The 15,541-nt window shown below is 46.1% G+C and overlaps 1 protein-coding gene across 1 annotated transcript in view; it reads right to left on the reverse strand.

Annotated features, from left to right (window-relative positions):
* The window catches only part of NTN1 (netrin 1), a 135,629-nt gene extending 121,797 nt beyond the window's left edge, over positions 1 to 13,832 (reverse strand). Inside the window, exon 1 of the mRNA XM_083487571.1 lies at positions 13,325 to 13,832. The gene's annotated coding sequence lies outside the window, so the exon portion shown is untranslated. The remainder of the gene's footprint in view (positions 1 to 13,324) is intronic.
* Positions 13,833 to 15,541: the final 1,709 nt, after the last annotated feature.

Consider the following 15,541-nt stretch of genomic DNA (forward strand, 5'->3'; position numbering starts at 1 on the left):
TCCTTCTGCCACAGCGATCTATGAATTAATTCGTTGATTACAGATGCAGAATATGGGGCCTCTCTTTTCAGTCTGGCCTTTGGCCGGTTCCTATCCAGGGTGACTTCTGCAATAATAGCTGCTGTTTTGTAATTAAACTGTGAGTTGGATGATGTTGTTTTTGTTTGTTATTCATTCATTAATATATAAATTAACTTGCAGCAACGAATCTCAAAACGCATTACAAACAAGTTCAAAAGTATCACACACACACATAATGAGACCCAGCCAAAATGAAGTGCTTTGAAATCCATTTGCTTTTAAACGGGCGACATGAAGCGGGAACCTATAAGCATGTTCAGCAGGAAGCAGGACCTGCTGAGCGCAATAGGGTCTAGGCTACATACTACGACAGGTCTGTGTCTCCCTTACAGGAGCTTGTAGGACTTTAGCCTTACACAGGCAGCTAACTTCCTCACATTGAAGTCGATGGGGCTAAAAGGTAATTAACGTCGATTGGCTCGAGCTCCGAGTTTTTGCACAACGCGAGCCTAGTTTTTTGTTTTTTTACGTGCTGATGATAGTCTTACGAGCAATGGAAGTGCGTTTCTTGATTTAGAGAAAGCCGCTATTTCCACAACAACAAACAAATTGTAATATTTAGTGGAAAGCCATTGTTAACATTTCTCTACTCAGGCACTGTAGAATTAATTTCGTTTCCCATGAGATCTACGAATAAAGGGCGGTATACAAATTCAATTGATGATGATGATGATAATGGGCCCCTCTAGATACTCGTTTCTTCCCCATCCCGCCTATGAAGCTGCTATGAAAAACACAAATATTTTCACTCTCAGATTTTCAGGACGGATTCTTCGTTTTAAAGGTAAACTATTCGTTTATTCTAATGATATTCCGATCGTTAAGGTGTGCATCGCTGCGCTAGTGGAGCCAGCGTTCCGTTTGGATTAATAAAATGTACTTCAAATGAACTACCTCTAGAATCTGAGCTGCTAACTGGATGTTTTCAGAACTGTGAAGCCTGCCGTTAAAAGTTGCTTTTGCAGTTCGATTTAAATCTATAGGAGTTCTGTCAAAGCCTGCTCATTTAGCATTGAGGTGCAAATATGCTGGCTATCAGGAATATCCACACTTTACCAAAAAACAAACAAACCCCAAAAAACACCAACAACACCAACAACCAGGCAACAATAATAGAGAAACTAAACGACTCTGATCGAGACTCCGTTTTTCAACGAAGCATGCAAACTACTAAAAGAGATTGCACTCGCATCTACCCCTTCCACGGGTCTTTGCAAATTCCCCATCCCCTCTCGGTCCGCAATAAAGTCTTGAAAGGAAAACATCCAACAACTAGAACCGATCCAAAGGAGAGGGGGGCATTTCTTCAAATATTGTTCCTGCACATACAGTATATTGGTCTTATAGAAAGGGTATCATCCATAATATTAAAATAAGAGGCTCTCCACCTCACCCCACACTCTGTGGGTGGCTGGAAGGGGCGCGCGGATTTTTTCTGCTTTAGCCACAATTTATATTGTGCTGCGCGCTGTTCAGCAATCAGAAAATTGGGTGAAGGAAGGCACATATGTACGTAGCAGAACTTTTTTAAAAAATACTTTTGTCCCCTCTTTGAACCTGCACTCGGGTGGGCAACCCCCCCCCTTCCCCTCCTCTCTTTGCAGGGTCTTTTGCCTGCTTTCGCTATAGCGAAGACTTCCAATCAGAGACTTTCCTCCCTTATTCTTCTCTCTCGCTCCAAGCAGGCATTGCTGTCCCTCGTCTAAGTAAGGAAGTTGGTGCCATTTGTTAGAGGGCTTAAGACGCTAATCGCGTCCAACCCTGCGCGATGCTGAATAGCTTTTGACGCAAGGCGCACAGGATCGGGTTGCGGATCGCAGCCTAAGAAACAGAATAAGGAAATCTGGCGCAGCTCTTATTGCACATCCAGAAGGCCTTCTCTGGTGTGATTTCAAATTTATTCCCCATTCTCCTCCTCCCACTTTGCCTCCAGAGTTCAGGTAACAGCTTGGGGAGCCCAATAATCCTATTCCTTTTGGGAAAAATAACACACCCCCTAAGCATCTCCCCCGTCACACCTCTTTGACCCCCTTCCCCCTGAAACCCCTAATCACTCAGTAAGGATCAAACTCCAATGGTATAGTTTTTAGATTATTTAATTTTCCAAAAGCTGGGACTCCCACTGGAATTTAAATATTGTTATGAATAATAACAAAATTGGTCCACTCTAAGCAGACATGACGTTCCTTTCTAAAGCTACAGTCCCCATCCCCATGCACTTACCTGGAAATAAGTCCTACACATTGAATTCTATGGGGTTTATTTCAGAGTAGACATGGTTAGGATTACAGCCTAAGGCTTCTCAGACACCATGAAGGGCTCTGGGTTCGGGTCAGGCACTTGCAAGAGTAACATGCAAGTGGAGCCCCAGATCAGCTGGGGTCTACACCTATATTAAAACAAGTGCTTATATATGCCAATTTGGGAACTATTTGGGGGGGGGGGATCACCTGGAATCAGATGCTAAAGGACTGTATGAGAGGTATGCATTTCAATTTAGTTCAACATGTAGGCAGTTATAAGTTGTTTTTAAAGAAAAGATACTTCGCAAAGCAGTGTACAATAGCAAACTGCCCTCCACATCAATACAAGTGTTATTTAAAAATATCAAAATGCAGCCACGCTTTATGGTAGTCAAAAAGCCAGCATAAAAACAGCCAGTCAGCCTAGCATCAACTTGACACACTATCCACAATTTATTAAAACATCATATCTGCCACCGAACTTGCATCGGCCACTGGAAGCTACAGAGGGTAGTAATGGGGGAGCAGTGTGAGTCTTCCATGTAAAAATACCAGTTCCACAAAACCTCTAGCAAGGAACTAATTTGATGTAAAGGTCACTTTGAGGAAGGAGGTGGTGATGATGGCATTTGAGCAAGTACTCCCAATATAGCTGAGCCATCAGCACCTTCTAGATAACAGTCCTCTCTCTTTTGCAATTGTGCAACCAGCTCATACTATTCAGATTTGTCCCCAGGGACCCTAACCCTTCAAAGCCCTCCCATATCCCCAAACCCCTTCCTTACACCCACCCCCTGCCCACAATCCCTATCAATCCTTTCTCACCCCTCCCACTTCTCTTCTCACAAAACCCAGACATTTCAAGAAATCTCATACCCAGGCCTTTCTAAAGAGATGCCCTCTGATATTTGTATTGCACTCCAGCCAGATCCCTCCGTCTCTGGGGTTTTTATTCTGCAGCATACTTTAGCCCAGTTTAGCCTCGTCTCTGGGGCCAACACAGCCATCGCTTTGTTGCCAGGGCTGAATTAAGACACACTGAGGCCCTAAGCTGTGTCGCGTTGAAGAGGCCCCCAGAGCATTACCCAAAAGATGTGTATTAGTCTAACAGAAAGGGCAATAAAAATAGAAGTAATGACATTTTACATTTGCATAAATACTAGTGCATAGTTGAGGATGCAGCCAAAAACTAGCAAGCTAGCTAAAGCATGTAGCTTGCCACAAGCCTGTTTGCATATGAAATAACTTCAAATGGATATACCTTATGATTTCTTACTTATCAAATATGGAAACCATATTATAGTTAAATCTGCACAAGTTTAAATGCAATATATCAACTAATGGTGTAGCCATGAAATATATATTTGTGATGCAATAATGATGTCTGTTTTCCTGTTTCTATTATTATTATTATTTAAATCTTGACAATTAGTGTTGTTGTTTGTATTTAGAGGCTCCTCATAATTTGCGGCCTTAACTGTAGTCAACTTTTCTTATGCACAAATCCAGCTCTGTGTACTGCAGACCCCTGCTGCAGCCCAGGTCAGCCCCACTACTCCCCAAAGTGGTATCAGCTTCCACTGGTTGCCTAGGTACCTCCATACAGCCAGTGTTCAGAAGTTGACTAGCTTGCCACAACTCTTCGTTTAATGACCATGCAACATTCTGCTACCAAATTATACCAAAAAACATCTATTAAGGTTAACCACAGAGCCTAGGACTTGCCGATCAGAAGGTCGGTGGTTCGAATCCCCGCAACGGGGTGAGCTCCCGTTGCTCTGTCCCAGCTCCTGCCAACCTAGCAGTTCGAAAGCATGTCAAAGTGCAAGTAGATAAATAGGTACCACTCCAGCGGGAAAGCAAATGGCACTTCCGTGCACTGCTCTGGTTCGCCAGAAGCGGCTTAGTCATGCTGGCCACATGACCCGGAAGCTGTATGCCGGCTCCCTCCGCCAATAAAGTGAGATGAGCGCCGCAACCCCAGAGTCAGCCACGACTGGACCCAATGGTCAGGGGTCCCTTTACCCTTCTTTATATTTGACCTACATTTGTCTTCTAGTACCAGTTAGTGCACAGTGAGCAGGATTCTCTATTAAGGATCTTTCACAGGTAAGTGACAGTGGGTTTCTCTGCAACCTCTGCCTCCATCTTAAAATATCCAGGGTTGGTAATCTCTGAAAAAGCTCACCATCAACCCCTTTGCAATCAGGTGGTGTGGCAGCTACTCCTCTATTGCACCAAATACTGTATGAAATGCAGCCAGTTTTGCTATTTCCTTCTTATTCTGGCCTGTGTCTGGCTCAGAAGTATTTCAGAGTGAAAGGACTTAGTGAGAGTATGGCTAAATAGCTGAGCAATGCACTGGGAGGCCTCTAGCTCAAATCTCACCTCTGTTATGAATTCACTAGGGAAACCCTCTCTCAGCCTTTGTCCCTCTTTTACAGTGTGGGGAAAATGTTAAGACTGTACGGACCCACCTTACAAGTTTTCATTTTGCTGGTTTTGCTTTCATTACCTATGTTTTCCAAGCAATAATTTATTTTGATAGGAAAGTGTTTACCTTCTGGAGTGTCCGCATTGACAGCTTGCTCTTAAACAAGAGTGGTTTACTAATGGTTTCGTTACACTCTCTGCATTGCCAGCCTGAAGGAGGAATAACCTAAACCTGCAGTTTGGAATGATGTGATTTACTGCTGAAGTTACTTGCTAAACCCTATCCTGTTTGAGAGTGCAGATGTCAATATGCCTGTGTGTAAACTAGCTTATTGTATAAACATGATTTTAATTTGTTTCTCTGCCCACTTTTATTCAATAAGCTAGTTTACACCCACCCACCCACCCCCTCGATCTTCCATTCAGAGAAACAAGAAGAATTATCATAGTACAGATGGCCACACTTGTCCCCCAGGCCTGAGATTCCTTACCCTTGTTCTCAGTGCAAAAGGAGCTGATAGCAGGAAAGCCCAGTTTAATGTTGCCATTGGTAAACTAGGATGGACTGGATTATGTTGAGGTGATAGATATATAAATGAGGAGTCAGCAGAACATTGTAGTGCATCACCTGGACCTCTTGCACTGGATTTTTAAAAATTGAGTAGGGTTCGTTTCTTAATATATGTCCTTAGATCAGTTGTCAGCTCCTCTCTGCATGAGTCAAGCAATGGGAATCAGGCACCAGGAACTGGATAGAGGCCTTTTCTTGCTTTCCTGTCTGCCTTTCTACTTGCAGAGGGGTTGGGTTTTATTTTATCCCCACCCACCCCCCTCCACAACTGTAAAGGTCTGATTTTCACATCATCTGGATGCCCCTTTGCTTCTTGGCTGCAGCAATGGAATGAACCAAGCTGACCTCCAGGGAGGTTTGTTTAGGGATGAAACAATGTTTGTCTTGTCCAAACACCATGAATTTCCCCATGCTTCCTCAACAGCGGTGCAGCCAACAGATACAATATAACAAATGCTTTGCCGTATTTTACCCTTTCAAAGGGAGAGAGAAAAATAACCCTCTAAAAATTCTAGCAATGGCAGAGTTCACAGGGGTGAACGGCAGGGGGTGAGGGGGGACAAGGAGCAACTATAAAGGCTTGGTCCATCAGCCAGAGGCTGGATGCTTTAAAATGTGGAGCAGATGCTGCTCACTAGATACATTTTAATATAGAAGTTAGCTTTGGTGTGAGGAACAGTAAATTCAATGGAGCTTACTCCCAGGTAAGTGGGTCTAGGATTGCAGCCTAGCACCCTGATCCTAAATGCCTTGCATGGAAATGGACTCCACCGAAAGTTGCACAGGCTACTTTTAATAAATGACCATGATTTAGAAAAGAAAAGTCAATCACATGAGTACAAAAGACAGGAACAGGACTGAAATTCAAAATGTCCTGGATAGCCAGCAATATGACAAAACTGAATAAATACCAATGTGTCACACTCACATTGGAAAAAAGATCCAAATTTTGTAGGAATGCAAAATTGACCAGTTGTATCCTCACTTAATGCTGCTAACTTTTTGACCTAATTTTCCCTAATTTTTGAAAGGGCAGAACTGTGCAAAGCAGCAGCAACAATTTTATATATTTTGCCCAATGGTGGCAACTTTCTCACAGAGCAGCTGCTCTAGGTAATGAGCCTTGTTTATTTGCTGCAAGATTCCAAGAGTCAAAGCCCTCTGCAATCAAATGCACAAGTGAAAGAAAGAATGGGGGAAGTTCTTTCTTTATACATCTGACTTTTGGGCAGTGGGTTATCTGGGATGGCATGCAATTCTCCCTGGTTTTCTGAACTAAGTGCCATAGAGGAGGGAATGGGTCCTGGGCCTTGTCAGCCAGTGTGATTTAGCAGTGGGCAAAACACTGGGGTAAGATAAGAGACAGGCAGATACAAATCCCTGCTCCTTGGGTGATGGCCTTTGGCAAGTTACTTTCTCTAGGGATGGTAGCCTCCCTAGGTTACCATCATGAAACAAAGCTGTGGTTCTGAGAGCCAAAGAGGGAAAGGGAGGCAGGCTGCTGCTGTAATTAATATTCATTTCTCATTTCTACCAAACTGGTTCTCCCATCAAGAAGGAACATAAAGCTGGTCTGGCACGACCTATTCAAGTGTCCATCCCATTTCCAGTTTTCATCTAGATGTTTGGAAATGGCAATGGATGAAGGAGGGGTGAGGGGAGAAATAGCAGTGGATAGCAAAAGTAGCAAAGTCGTGAATCCCATTGAAAACTCAAATGGCAACATACCCAAAATGGCTACTAACCATTACTACTATTTGAATCTAGGCATAGGTCATGCACTACTGATAATTGTTTCTATATTACAGGGTGCCCTAGATTGTCTTTATTATCCATGCATTTATTTCCTTCCCCTTTGAAAACTCATAGCAACTTATCTGTGCCTCCCAGGAGCCTCCTCTCCAGGCCACATCCACACCTGCTTAGCTTCAATAGCACTGGTTGCTCCTAGACCAGGCATGGCCAAACTTGGCCCTCCAGCTCTGTTGGGACTACAACTCCCATCATCCCTAGCTAACAGGACCAGTGGTCAGGGATGATGGGAATTGTAGTCCCAAAACAGCTGGAGGGCCAAGTTTGGCCATGCCTGTGACCTAGACCATTCTTTGTGTCTCATCATATAACAAAGTACCTGGAAATAACCACTAGAGTGATCAGGATCAGCCACCCCAAACCTGGTGCTCACCAGGTATTTTGGACTTCAACTCCCATCAGCCCCAACTAGCATACCCAACAACCATTTCTATTTTACCGTATCTAACAACAGAAGACTTGAGCCCCTAACAGCATCAGGGGCTTCGGTCTTTCAAATTTCAGCGGCTCCCTGTGTGAGGCCAAAATTCAGTGTCCCCCTTTCTCTCACCGTCCATTCTGCACATGCACAATGTCATACTTGTGGTGCCCTGCAGTGCCCCCCTTGGCTCAGTGTCCAGTGGGGGTGTGTGTGTGACTGTTTGTGCTTCCCTAAGCCCACCTCCGATTGCATTAAAGCACAGCATGGCCCAAACTAGCTGGCCATGGTTTTTTAAGTTCCTAAACACATTTATTTGGGAGTAAGCACGGTGGAACACAACAGAACTTACTTCTGAGTAAACATGCCAAGGATTACATGGCACAAATGTGGTAGAGTCTCCTTGACCTGCAGTTTTTAATCCTAAAAAAAACACACACAAAAAAAAAACCAATGGGCATTTCTACTCACCTGCCAGCAAATATATAATAGTAAAGGTACGAGAGCAGTGAGGTCTCCTATTTCCAGGGCTTTTTTTCAACAGAATGGTCTGTACTAACATTCCAAAGACAAGGGGATTATAAGTAAACCATAATGACATAGAAAGTGGGGGAAATGATCAAGTTAGCTTTTTATTATGCTCCTCTACATAATTGATAATTGATAATATTAATGAGTGGGCATTTCTATGCTGTAATCCGCCTAGTTTCGGGACACATTTTTGGCAAATAACTTATTTTGTCATAAGGAAACAGAGACACCTTATGCAAAACTCTCATATTTGTAAGTGGATTTTTCTTTGTTTTTAACAAAGACTCAGGAAGTGCTGCAAATTATTTTTTATTGCTGGTCTCATCTTACCCTATACTGTTAGCCTTTTAACAGGGCTAATGAGTGCCCACCCACCCCCGATTTGTGCTTTAATCATTGGGTATGTTTGTTTGTTTTTGCAGTCCATCTGGAGATGGCCCCTAGGTTGAATTAGGGTTTTCTTTTCTTTTCTTTTCTTTTCTTTTCTTTTCTTTTCTTTTCTTTTCTTTTCTTTTCTCAGGTTTCAAATTCATGGGGTATAGAGCTTCCAAATTCATGGGGAAGTCTGAGAGCATTGATGAATGATAGTGGGAATGGAACTTCCAGGCACAGAGACCTCTGAACTGGAGAGCTAAGGACAAACACTGTGTGAGGACCTTCATGTGGACTTCCAGAAGTGACCACTTTAGAAAAAAAAAATCAGGGATTCCCAAATTGTGGTCTGCAGACCACCAGTGGTCCACAAGCTTCATTCAGGTGGACTTTGTGGCATGCCTCTAAACAACACTTACAATTTGATTTCGATGCCTCTAAACAACACTTACAATTCGATTTCCTTAGAGTTCAGATTGCCAGACAATGAAATACTACATAAAAATTAAAAGAAGCAATACAAATGCAATTAAAAATCACACAACATCTACCACAGCACATTACAACTGCTGCAATGGGCAGAAGAATCATTAAGTGGACTGCCAAGAGCCTCAACAATTTTCAATTTCAAGTGGTCCATGGAGGGGAACCACCAGAAGGGAATATTGGATTGGATGGTGTCATGGTTTCACTGTGGAAAACCTTACTGGGGGAGAGGAGACATACTCAAACCCCATAAAGTGTGAATTCTTTGACTGAGACAGACAAAGCTTAACCACTTTACAGAGTTGTGGGTGAAAGCTAATGTTAGTCAGAGCAACCCCATTGAAATCAAAGTAAGTTCATTAATTTCAATGGTTCTCCTTCAAGTATGATTTAACTGGATTGAGATCCCTAACTTTCCCCCCTATTCTTATTTCTAACCCCTTACAGGGTAGTGAGGAAAACAAATAAATACCAACTTAGGTGGTGTGAACACAATATTTCACTCTCGAATCAATGGAGACTGAATATTTGTTTTTTCTACCTAGTCTGTACATAACCTAGATCTATCACATATTTTTTGCCCATAAAAACTCCTTTTGGGGAACGGGCTTCATTCTGAAAATAAGAGCTCATTGCATATTTATTCTACATTGCCCAATGGGGTGTCCAACAATGCAGTGTTTGTTTGTGTGTCTCCCTAGCTGCCCAATGACCTTGTGGGTGTGCATAGAGTAGACCAAGAGGCAATCACCATTTCCTTCTTCATTCAGCTGGGGCCTGCACAGGGAGGAAAAGACATAGATAACCTAATCAAGGGTTCAGGAGGGCAGGATTGATGACGACCAGCACAAACATTTATGGATTGCAAAAAGCTACATTTTTGTGCTACAAACAGGTTAGTGCCTATGCAGCAAAAACATAGGTACATTTGCACCTAATTCTCTATAGTAATCTTCAACAATGAATCCCGGATATCTCCTAGACCTATTCTGCATATGACTGCAATTCTATGCGCAGATACCTGGGAGTAAGCTCCACAGAATACTGTAAGGGATACTTCTCAGTAAACATGCATAGGATCACGATGCACAATGCTTAGTCAACCTGCCGGACCTTAAGGCCAATTGCTGCTGGGTTTGCTAAAATCGTTATGCTACAGAATCAAGGAAGCCCAAACTAACTTTCATTTTGAGGAAACAGTTAAAGGGCAGCATTAAGATGATTTCCACAAGGCAACCCTATTACAGTGGTACCTCGGGTTACATATGCTTCAGGTTGCAGACGCTTCAGGTTACAGACTCCGCTAACTCAGAAATAGTACCTCGGGTTAAGAACTTTGCTTCAGGATAAGAACAGAAATTGTGCTCCGGCGGCGCAGCAGCAGCAGCAGCAGGAGACCACATTAGCTAAAGTGGTGCTTCAGGTTAAGAACAGTTTCAAGTTAAGAACGGACCTTCAGAACGAATTAAGTACTTAACCCGAGGTACTACTGTATATTCCTTTTTTAAAAAAACAAACAAAAATCTAGTCAATTCCAAGGCAAGGGAGCTACCACCACATTCTCAAGAAAGTGTTACACCAGAGGTGGGGAAGTTGTGCTTCTCCAGGTGTGGGGGAACTCCCAACCCCCATCAACCTTCAGCCAGCATGACCAATACTCAGGGGTGATGGGTGTTGCAGTCCAGCAACATGGTGGGGAGGGTATTCCCTGACCTAGACGGAGTCGCCACCACGTGTGTGTTTTGCACTGAATGATGACCATCAGGTCAAGCCGCGTCTTGGATACATAGAACAATTACCCAAGACCAAGCGCCATCACTGAGGGCGAAGCACAGTGACAACACGCCTCTGTTGTCGCCAGGCCAGTGTCTCCTAAGATCAGTGACGTATGAGGCGCCAGGTGGGATACCTGCTTGTGCGAAGGCATCTTTATCTGCATGGATGTACTCCATTGCCAATATTTCAGAATTTCCCGACCCGTCTCTCAGCCGGCCCCCCGCCACCGCTCTTTTCTCCCCAATCCTTTCCCAATAAGGTCTCTTCACATATTATGGAAACCTCTCCTTTCTCTCTTTACGCGACGGCGGGTCTCTGCGAAGCGCAGCTCAGTGGCTCACAAGCTCGACCTCCGTTATGATCTGTCCCAGAGGCTTCAAGGCAAAGTTGGCCGGCGGGATTTCTCGGTTTGAAGAGTTCCCTTGGTGGGGAACGATGCAACGGCGAAGGAATAAGAGTTTAGCGGGGAGGAAGAGAAGGAAATGATCGTATTGTTCTCTTTGGAGTGTTTTAGAATTTTAGAAGGAAGGGCTTTTTGCATGGTAGGACGTCTTGAGGGAAAAGCGGGAAGCAAACTTTCTGGCGCTTGATCCCGCGTTAATCAGATTTACCACGCCCCCTCCCCCAAATAATAATAATAATAATAAAATTTCACCCGCGTTCCCCAAGCTTTCCTCTCTCCTCTGGGTGTTTTTATCCCTCCTCCCTCGTGCCCATTTTCCCCTCGTCCAGACGCGGGTTCCCCGAGTTTTGATCAAGGGCGACTGAAACCAGCGCCTCGTCGGCTGCTGCCGCAGGGCCCAGGGGTGACGGGGTCAGCCTTGCCGTCCGATGCGCGCTCTCTGCTTAGGCCCCTTTGCTTCGGGTTAGAGACCCTCCATTCCGCGCAGCGATTGGACAGGGGTGGGGGAGCTGCCAACCCATCACTCTCTTCCCTCGGGGGTGTGTGCGCGCAATCGGGGTGATTTCTTGCGCCGCAGCTTCGCCATTAAAGAGGGGGAAGCGCGGAGCACGCAGCTCAAACGAAGCCCTTTTGACCTATACTTTCCAGGGGGTAGAAGGATGAGCTTAATTTTGCCTGGGGGGGGGGTACTTTCCCCGCAATATGGGGAAGAGGAGGCCCTATACTTAACTCCCCGCACCCCTCCGAGCGGCTTCACCTTTCAGAGTAAAGTGAAACGTGGCTCATTTTTGGACCTCGGAGACTTGATAAAACAATGGAACGAAATCGGAATACTTAACCCCTATAAATATGTTGTTGTATTTGGCGGGGGGGGGGGGGAGACCACGAAGGAAACTATGCTAAACACAATATGCAGTACATTGCCTTATATTGATTGCAACGGAATCACAGCCTTCAAGTGGTGCGCGCGTCTAAACTGAACTGTTTTGAAAGACAGCGCATTTTGAATTGAATTCCGGATTTCGGACGTGATCTCTCTCCCCCCCCTCCCGCTTTGCACATGTCCTTCTTTTCATCTCTGAAACAACACGCTTATTTTCAACTCCCTCTGCCGAGGTTTGTTGTTTTGGCCCTCTCTTTCTGGTCCACAGGCAGCGCAAAAAAAGAGAAAGGAGTTACGGAGAGAAGGCATTTTCCCCTTTCTGTAAATGAAAAAAGCCTAAATATTCTAAAAACTATTAGTGCAAAGTTATTTTTTAAATGGGGTGGTGGCTTTTTGGGGTGGGGTTAGAAAAGAAATAATTATTGGCTAAGGAACGAGAGAGAAAAAAGTTCGTGGCGCAAAGGCGAGGCAGGAGCCCCGGTTCGAAATAATCAGGAGCGATTTATTCCGACGGAGTGACAGCTCTTTTGAACGCGAAGCGAAAGGCGTTTTCTGTCTCTCTGAAAGCTTTTCTTCCAGATTGTGTTCAGATTAGGCTGGGGGGATGAATGGCGGCTTTATCCAGACCAGGGGCTTTTCTGAAATGCCAAATTAATTACCAAGGCCTGAATCAACGCACTGGGGACAAGGAGGAGGAGGAGGAGGAAGAAGAAGAACTGGCGGAGGGTGGGGGTGAGGGGAAGAAAAGAGAAATCTAGGGCACTTTGGCCCGGGTTAAAATTGCCTCTTGGGATCGTTTTAGTGCGAATCGGCTGGGGAAGAGAGCGGGGGTAGGGGAAGGAAGAACACCTGCCCCATCCTGTTGGGTTGGTGTGTGGGGTTTTTTAAGCTTAACTTATTTGAGCTAAGTATTTTTAAGGACCAGCGAAGCAGCTTCCACATTTCGGCTGAAGAAGCCAATGCGAGGCGTGCGCCGAAGGATAGAAAAGAGATGAAAAAGAGATCCGCCTTAGGGAAACAGGAACCTCGCAATTGGGACCAACGAGGTCTTAATGAGGGAAGCGAGGCGGGGTAGTGGGAATAGCTGGCGCTTCCTCAACCCGGACACGGTCACTTGCCCCGACGGAGCCCCGCGTGGTGGGCCTCCAGATCATCCTGCTTCCTGGGGTGGATCTCCTTTTGCCGTCTCTTCTCCCCCAAAGAACCGCCCTGCCCCCGCTCAGAAGCCCCCGGGGTTAAGGTAAGCGGGGTAAGCGGGATTCCCACGCCGCCCGTGCGCCCTTTGGCTGCCGACGATTCACCGCCATGGACTTACCTTTACAGGAAAAGGGACTCAGCACCCCTCCAGCCCTTAGTATGAGAGAGGAGATGGCGCGCCTTCGTTCCCAGTCAGCCCACCACGATCCAGCCGAATACCCTCGTAGACGCTGGGGAAGGGGGTATCCCTCTCCGGATCGCGCCCCCACCCCCACCGGGGTCTCCACCCGAATAGCCCCGACGTCCTTCGTGTCTGGCGTCCTATCGCGTTTGCGATGATCTAGGGCCTCCCTTCTCAGGGGATTTCTCGGGGGGGGGGCGCTTAGGGGGTTCGCCGATCTGGACTCGCCCCCAAAAGGGGGATTCGGGTCAGGAGGGGGTCCACATCTTCTTCTTTTGCGTTCCTAGAACCGCTGCAGAGGTCCCTTCAAATGTCCCCACTCCCGATGTCGAGCAGAGAGGGGAGGGGTGAACACTCTGGGGCTCATCCGCGCTGTGGACCCACCGGGACGCGAAGGGAATCGAGGGAATTGGGAAGGGAGCCTGCCTTCAGACCTCCCCACGATTTCCTCTTGCAGAAATTTCGGGCGGGTGGGGAGAGAGAGACAGAGAGAGGGGGCTCGGAAAGCTGGATCAATAGACGAATCACTAGAACCAGGGGGAATCCTGAGTTCGAATCCTCGCCTGTCCTCGTGGCTCGCTGGGTGGTCTGGCAACAAGCCACTCTCAGTCGGGGCCTCTACGTCGGGGTCATTTTCTCACCTCTTTGAAATCGTGGGGGGAGTCTGGGAATGATCCTTGAGAATTGCGGGGGAGGGGAGGCGCAGGTAGTCGGGGCTGCGGCGAGATCAAGCAAGCCTTTCCGGTCTTGTGCTGATTCTCTCCTTCACCCCCCACCCACACACCCCAAAAACCCGGTGGCCTAGAAAGCCTGGAAAACAATCGCAAGGGCCAGAGGGAAGCCCGACGTTGCTTTTCCTGAAAGAAAGCCACCTGGGGCTAGACCAGCAGGGGATTAGCAGGATGCAATCCAAAAATGCATCCGAGATCTAAAGATGCTCCCGAAGATCAGGGCGTGAGGCCGCAGTGCCTTCAAGGATCGATAACAACGCGCCTGCGTTTTCAGGTACTTTGCATCAGAAAAAAAGCAAAAGCAGAGCAGTGGCACCCTTTCGACTCCCAGATTACCTTCCTTTTAAGCGTGACCCTAAACTGGTTTATCAGCCTCGGCAGCGGGAAGGATCCTCATCACATTATCAGGCGCATCATCAGTTAATGGTAGGTCTATAAAACCACCTCGTGAACAGGGAAGAAGACTAAGCTCGACGGTCCCATCAGCACGGCAGGAAGAGGACAGCGACTAATAAAGTCACTCTTCGAGAGGCGATTTTTCATTTTTCTTTTTGGCTCGGTCCAGGTGGAAATGAAATCCAGGAGGGAATGTGTTGGTCCAGGAAGTGTATGCCAGCTCGGCCACGCAGCCACTGCATTACTTCGAGTGATTCCTCAGCCTCAGTTTTTCATCTCTAAAATGGGGGTGACAATGACTGGCCCCACGCACCTTTGTCCTGAAGATAAAAGAGGGAAGGAGATACTGTGCTTGAGCTTTGGGATGTAGACGTCAACATCAGAGACGTGTAGCCCAATATTTGGCTCTAATGATGTTAAACCAATGTATATTGAATGGGTTTTGATATTATGGAGGTGAGATGCCCTCCAGATGTCTTTGGGCTGAAATAAGGGATGGAATGCTTTAATAAATAAAATAATACAGCATGCTTGAAGTTTTGCCCTTCTTGCCCCTCCAGAAATGGACATGTGTGTTCTCTTTTCTGAGCTCATTCCCCCCCCCCCCACTTTCCTCCCTGCTCACTTGCCTCCCATGACACCAGGGTTACCTTCATCACATCTGCTGCCACTGACTACATCTCATTTTGTCTGACTCAGCTTCCTATCTTCCTCAAGACACACATACTCTCTCTCTCTATAAACTTTGTTCTTTGTGTTTCCTACCACTCCCCTCCCCTCTTCCTACTGTGGCTGTTTCTCTTCCCACCCTCTTCCTCTTTCACCACTCCGTCCCTTGCCTTACTGCTTCTTCAGCTCTCTGTTGCTTCCTGCCCTGATGTCACTCCCTCTGCTGACATCAGGGCAGCTCATCCAATAGCAGCCAGGGCAGGAGGTTTCGCAGCACTGGTGGAACATATACAAATATTTGATTAGCGTGGTGGCTTTTCATAGGGGGAAACCAGGATTTTAATCTTTATAACTTTGG

The sequence above is a fragment of the Podarcis liolepis genome, assembly GCF_965112155.1.
Source record: "Podarcis liolepis genome assembly, chromosome: 2".
Lineage (NCBI taxonomy): Eukaryota > Metazoa > Chordata > Lepidosauria > Squamata > Lacertidae > Podarcis > Podarcis liolepis.